This window comes from Diabrotica virgifera, chromosome 1 (assembly GCF_917563875.1).
Source record: "Diabrotica virgifera virgifera chromosome 1, PGI_DIABVI_V3a".
Classification (NCBI taxonomy): Eukaryota; Metazoa; Arthropoda; class Insecta; order Coleoptera; family Chrysomelidae; genus Diabrotica; species Diabrotica virgifera.
Window position 1 is genome coordinate 251,078,731 of NC_065443.1, and position 7,400 is coordinate 251,086,130.

General features: G+C 32.6%; 1 long non-coding RNA gene across 1 annotated transcript; it reads right to left on the reverse strand.

The window, feature by feature from the left end:
* Nucleotides 1–3,183: 3,183 nt before the first annotated feature.
* Nucleotides 3,184–6,671, reverse strand: LOC126879076 (uncharacterized). Its single transcript, XR_007695965.1, has 2 exons — nucleotides 4,529–6,671; nucleotides 3,184–4,453 (listed from the first exon to the last, which is right to left on the reverse strand). It is a non-coding gene; the product is annotated as an uncharacterized LOC126879076 (long non-coding RNA).
* Between the last annotated feature and the right edge of the window lie 729 nt (nucleotides 6,672–7,400).

A 7,400-nucleotide genomic window follows, 5' to 3' on the forward strand; every position in this document is an offset into this window, starting at 1 on the left:
GGGTGTGGGGTATTGTAGCTTAAGTAATAAACCGCAGTAGCAATTTTTGCTCGTTAGGGGATGAAGCAAACAATTCGTTTTTGGCGTAGACCTACAGAAGTTAAAGAAAAAAATACCCACTTGGTTTTAAGTCTTTAAACTGGTTATTTTCACTCTTTGTGAAATCCGGGGCACGATGATAATGGTAGGGGTTGGAGGGGGTGAGTTTGTAAATTCTGGTATACCCCATCTTACAGCAACTAATTAGAAATAAAATATGCCGCCAGAAGCGACCCTCTATCTGTTTTCTTTCCTGAAATAGGACTGTTGGGTATTGTAGCCTTAAGTATTAAACCGCAGTAGCCATTGTGGCTCGTTAGGGGATGAAGCAAAACATTCATTTTTTGCTTAGACCTGTAGCAATTAATAAGCAAAAAAATACCCACTTGGTTTTAGGACTTTAAACTGAATATTTTCAGTTTTTGTGGATTCCGGGGAATGATGATAACGGTAGGGGTTGAAGGGGATGAGTTTGTAAATTATTGTAAACCCAATCTTTCAGCAATTAATTAGCAATAAAATATACCGCCGGAAGCTACCCTCTATCTACTTTCGTTCCGGAAACGTGAATGTTTGTTATTCTAGCTTAATATTAAGCTGGAATAGCCACTTGTTTCTCTGAAGGGGTTGAAGCTATAAATTTGTAATTTGCGTAATAAATAAGTAATTCATTAGGAATAAAATAGGCCGCCACACGCGACCCTCTATCTGCTTTCGTTACTGAAATAGGAGAATTGAGTGTTGTAGCTTAAGTATTCAACCGCAGTTGCCATTGTTGCTGCCGGAAATACCGCCGGAAGCTACCCTCTATCTACTTTCGTTCCGGAAATATGAATGTTGGCTATTCTAGCTTAATAGCCAACACCCACCTGTTCCTCTGAAGGGGTTGAAGCTATAAATTTGTAATTTGCGTAATAAATAAGTAATTAATTAGCAATAAAATAGGCCGCCGCACGCGACCCTCTATCTGCTTTCGTTACCGAAATAGGAGAATTGATTGTTGTAGCTTAAGTATTCAACCGCAGTAGCCATTGTTGCTGGTTAGGAGATGAAGCGATAAAATAGATTTTGGCGTAGACCTGCAGCAGTTGCTTAGGAAAAAATACCCACTTGGTCTTAGGTTTTTAAACTGGTAATTTTCACATTCTGTGAAAGCCGTTGAGCGATGAAAATGGTAGGGGTTGGAGCGGGTGAGTTTGTAAATTCTGGTATACCCAATCTTTCAGCAATTAATTAGCAATAAAATATACCGCCGGAAGCTACCCTCTATCTACTTTCGTTCCGGAAATATGAATGTTGGCTATTCTAGCTTAATAGCCAACACCCACCTGTTCCTCTAAAGGGGTTGAAGCTATAAATTTGTAATTTGCGTAATAAATAAGTAATTAATTAGAAATAAAATAGGCCGCCGCACGCGACCCTCTATCTGCTTTCGTTACTGAAATAGGAGAATTGAGTGTTGTAGCTTAAGTATTCAACCGCAGTTGCCATTGTTGCTCGTTAGGGGATGAAGCAATAAAATAGTTTTTGGCGTAGACCCGTAGCAGTTGCTTAGGAAAAAAATACCCACTTGGTCATAGATTTTAAACTGGTAATTTTGACTTTTTGTGAAATCCGGGGAATGATGACAACGTTGGGGTTGGAGGGAGTGAGTTTGTAAATTGTTGTATACCATATCTTTCAGAAATTAATTAGTAATAAAATATGCCGCTGGAAACGACCTTCTATCTACTTTCGTTCCTGAAATTGGAGTGTTGGGTATTGTAACTTAAGAATTAAACCGCAGTAGCCATTATTTCTCGTTAGGGGATGAAGCGAAAAATTGGTTTTTGGCGTTGACCTGCAGCAGTTAACTAGAAAAAATACCTGCTTGGTTTTGAGTTTTTAAACTGGTTATTTTCACTGTGAAATCCGTGGAATGATGATAACGGTAGGGGTTGGAGGGGGTGAGTGTATAAATTCTGGTATATCTCATCTTTCAGCAATTAATTAAAAGTAAAATATGCTGCCAGAAGCGACCCTATATCTGCTTTCTTTCCTGAGATAGGAGTGTTGGGTATTGTAGCCTTAAGTATTAAACCGCAGAAGCCATTGTGGCTCGTTAGGGGAGGAAGCAAAACATTCATTTTTGGCTTAGGCCTGTAGCAATTAATAAGCAAAAAATACCCACTTGGTTTTAGGTCTTTAAACTGGTTATTTTCACTTTTTGTGGATTCCGGGGAATGATGATAACGGTAGGGGTTGAAGGGGGTGAGTTTTTAAATTCTTGTATACCCAATCTTTCAGCAATTAATTAGCAATAAAATATGCCGCCGGAAGCTACCCTCTATTTACCTTCGTTCCGGAAATATGAATGTTGGCTATTCCAGCTTAATATTAAGCTGGAATAGCCACCTGTTTCTCTGAAGGGGTTGAAGCAATAAAATTTTATTTTGCGTAATAAATTAGGAATTAATTAGCAATGAAATAGGCTACCGGAAGCAACTCTCTATCTACTTTCGTTCCGGATATATGAATGTTGGCTATTCTAGCTTAATATTAAGCTGAAATGGTCACCTGTCTGTTCCTCTGAAGGGGATGAAGCAATAAATTTTTAATTGACGTAATAAATTAGCAATAAAATAGCAAAAAAATATTGGGTAAGTCTCATCGCTCCCTTATGAAATGGTCATTCTAGCTTAATAGACATCGTGGCGATAAAAGTTTATAGTTTTATTAAACTGTTGGTACAATAAAACCAATTTTAAAATTTTTTGAGTTATGAGACTCTTTGAGCGGAGGTGCGACATTTTAAATCATGATTCGGGAGTGCTCCTCGTAGCATTTAACGTGTCTTGATTTGTTTATTTCTAGTGCATGTTTATTGTGATTTTAATATAGTTAATTATCAAAAAATTTAATGCCCATAAAACTGCATGGAGCTCGCACCGTAATGGAAAGACTGTAGAAAACATACTAAACATTAATGACACTTATTTTTTTATAATGGTTTCAACATTTCAACCGAAAGTCTATCACTACGGAAACCTCTACCGAAGTATTTTACTCTTATTATTTTTGCAGCTAATACTTTTTTAATCTATATTTTTTTAAGATCTTTACTAAAATGTCTGTGGATAAAATGGATAGGAAATAAAAACACAATATAAACAAATATTTTATTTTAGTTCATAAATGCAAAAAACCCAATTATAGTGACGCTATGTAGGTACATAATTCTTAACTATTAAAAAAGCATGTTAGGGCTATGGACAACTAACATTATCATGATAATGATCATCATCAAGCATACCACGACAAATTTTAACATTAAATTAAAACTCGCGCTTATAAGACAAAGGGCGTTTCGTTGGAAAGTAGGTAATGAAGTGTCCCTCATTCGTCCTATTCTGACCACATCTTGTTCTTCTTCTTCTTCTTTTTTCATCATAACCCTGGATGGGTTTTTGTCTGTCTGGTTAATCCCTTCCATTCAGATCTCTCTTGTGCCCTTCTCCATATGTTCTTGTCATATATATGTTCATGTTTTTCAGGTCGTCTTGCACGTCATCCAGCCATCTCGTTCTGGGCCTTCCTTTATTCCTTTCCTTCCTTCCTCCCTTCCTTTTATCTACGTAAGTGCAAACTGAACATAGATTGCGTTTTATTTTTTAAGTAAATTTAAGATTTTGTTATGTGTTTAAGTGCCATACTTTATACTTCCCACTAGTTGGCATCTGATACGGGAGTGGCCACGTTGATGACAATAACAACGAAACCGTTGTGGTGGTTGTGCTAGTGCTCTGAGACATACCTAGTAAACTTAATATTAATTCATAATTAGTAACACGAGGCATACACAAGTTCAGAACCAATGCTTTACGAAGAAAACGGCAAATTTTGAGAGTCCTTCTAAGCACTCAATTTGTAACGGTAAAACACACAATTTTGTCATCAGGTAAAGTCATTAAATGATTTTATTGATATTTTACAGAACATTTGCAACCATAAACTATTTTTAAATTATTTGATTTAATTATAATTAAAATTATTAGTTTTATTAATTGCATAGTAAAACGTTTTGTTTTTTATTACTTTTTAGTTTTTTTAGTTATTTAATTTTTTATTACATTCTTATAAGCGTAAGATTAGGAGTATGTACCAGAGCAGCAGTAAACATAATATTATAGAATAAATTAAACAAATAAAATGTGTTCAAAAGAGAAGATATTTTCAAATCTTATCTAATTAGCATGGAAAGGTACCCGTTAATCTTAGCTTCCGCGCAGTAACTACCAATCAACTGGGGGATAGGAGGAAGCCACTTCAAAGGAACTTCGTCAAACTTCATGTCGTTAAATTGTTATCAACCAGAAATATTATCTCTGTTGACAGTGAAGACTTACCCACCAACAAACAAATCTTATTACAAAACCTATACTAGAAATACAACTCCAATATACTCTATATGCAAAAGACACAAGATCAACAACAAATCTTATTACAAAACCTATACTAGAAATACAACTCCAATATACTCTATATGCAAAAGACACAAGAGATAGTGTGCAAAAAATAACTAATATAAATGGTATAAAAGCATCAAAGCAGATGACGTAATCGACTATTTTTTTAAATGAGAATAGGGGTCGTGTGCTAGCTCATTTGAAAGCTTATTCAATTCTGTATACAGTACTATAAAAATCAATATCATTATTTATACAGGGTGTCCAAAAAAATTTGAATTATTAATTAAACAATTAATTTATTTAAAAACAATTTTTGGACACCCTATATAATTAATCATGGTAATTATACTGTTTTCTCGCAATATTCTACCGTTTACCTTCAACCTGTTGCCTGCTTGCCTTGTTAGGCAACCAACAGTACATCACATAAAAATACTTTTAAATTCTGGTTTTTTGGTTTGTTTAGCTTTGTTTCTCCACGCAAGTCTAATTATCTTTTATTATGTAGTGTATTTCCTTGTTTCAACAAAACTCAACTTTCATCTCGTCATTTCACATTCGATGACGTCACAACTTAAACCATGAAATATATCTGCATTAAATTTAATGAATCTATAAGTTATTCTGGAATAGAGAGTTGCTAATTTAAACTTTACAGTAGATTTTATTATTCAAATAATTTAAATTATTTTTGCAGACAAACCTTTGCATTTTATTGAAAAATCCAAAATCAAATGAAACTTTAACCAAAATTGGCTTTATCTTGTCATGTCATGTCACTCTTGTCAAATTGTATATCCACTTCCTAATTTCTCAGTTGGTCTGTGCCCATTGAATTGGCAAGTACCTAGCATCTTCGAGCAGGGAACCATGGCACCCTTTTAGCATGTGTTCCACTTTATCAATCAACATCGACTTGTAGTCATAAAATTTTAATATATTATATTATGTAAACCATATACGATGAGGTTAACACTATTTACAGTGTGCTAGTTTCAAACTACTCGGAAGGATGTAAGTATTCCCACATTTTTCATTTTAACAGTCACAATTTGAACCTTTTGCTTTAAACTAACGTGGAAATACTTCATTCTAGGCACTGAAGATGTTCTGTATAGAACGAAAACGTTTTGCAATCCATGATATTTTATAGTTTTAAATAAACGATTTTATACCAGAATGCATCTCGAAGTTTTTACTTCTGTATTGGTACGTTAATGTTTATATTACTGAATAGGGAATTGAATAACCTTTCAAATAATCTAGCACTAGACCCCAATTCTCATTTAAAAAAATAGTCAGTCTATATATATATATATAATATATATATATATATATATATATATATATATATATATATATATATATATATATATATATGAAAAAACAAAAGATGTAGATCTTTGAAACACACTCAGTGATCAAAAGATCCACTGGTACTGGTTTAACGACCACTCGTACGAAATCAAACAAATGAAATAGAGAATGTGGAAAAATCCCCTTACGAATAACTCACACATCCACTATTTCTGGCTGGGAAAAATTTTTATTGACTGCAACCCTAATAAACTAGTTGTTTGTTTATATAGAAATATTTATTTTATTTTTGATAAAATAAATATTTATTATACATATGCACTACACAATACATCTGTGTGCATAACAGGTTGCATACCATTAAGACAGATTTAAAAATAAAAATTACCCAGTATGGTCCTCTTGGGTTTTTTGAAAATAAATACAATATTAAGAACACCTAATTACATTTTAATCTGATTGTTTTTTCTTTCTGTTCTCTATGTATCAGAGTTAAAACACACCATCAAAAGATGTCATAGAATAAATATAAAATTTACCATCCTTATCAAATTTTAGAATGTATTTTGTCCATTATTTTCTGTATTCTATGTTTGTGTTAGTATTGTTGAGGGTCATAAAGCTTTTGAATAATCTCAACGACTAGTAAGTTGTACTGACGAATTGTGATATTTTATAGAAAAATTTACATATTTCTTTTTATCCATATTACAGAGTCTTGAAAAAGGAATAAAACCATTCCGAAAGCTAGACAAAAAGTCAAAAGAGTGTTTCTTTAACATCCTGGCCAACCTTCTGACTGCAACCCTAATAAACTAGTTGTTTGTTTGTATATATAAATATATATATATATATATATATATATATATATATATATATATATATATATATATATATATATATATATATATATATATATATATATATCTGTTTCCGAACTAAGAAATCCAAAGATTTTATTATTTTTAAACATTTATTTGTTTGAAAATGGAGTCTTTTGGGTTTCGACAAGATATATATATATATATATATATATATATATATATATATATATATATATATATATATATATATCAAAAAATCATAATTTAAAAATCGAGTAACTTTTGTATTTTATATTTGCAGTTTACAAGGGGGCAAAATATATTGAATAACCCTGTACATTCATTTGGGCCGACCGATCGGCTCTGTCCCGTCATATAGCTGACCGACTATAATAACTGTTATTTATATTCAATTTAGAATGTGTGTACTGAATTTCAGCTTTAGTAAATGGATTTAATTACCTTCGTAGAAAAGCAACTTTGGTACCCTCTCAGTAACCGCAGTATGTTTCTCTACACAATCACAGAAATTAACTGTGAAAAATCTAGCTTTAGTAAATTCAAAAAGATAGTCCAAGAGGCAGCGCTAAAAATCTTTTTGAATTTACTAAAGCTAGATTTTTCACAGTTAATTTCTGTGATTGTGTAGAGAAACATACTGCGGTTACTGAGAGGGTACCAAAGTTGCTTTTCTACGAAGGTAATTAAATCCATTTACTAAAGCTGATTCAGTACACACATTCTAAATTGAATATAAATAACAGTTATTATA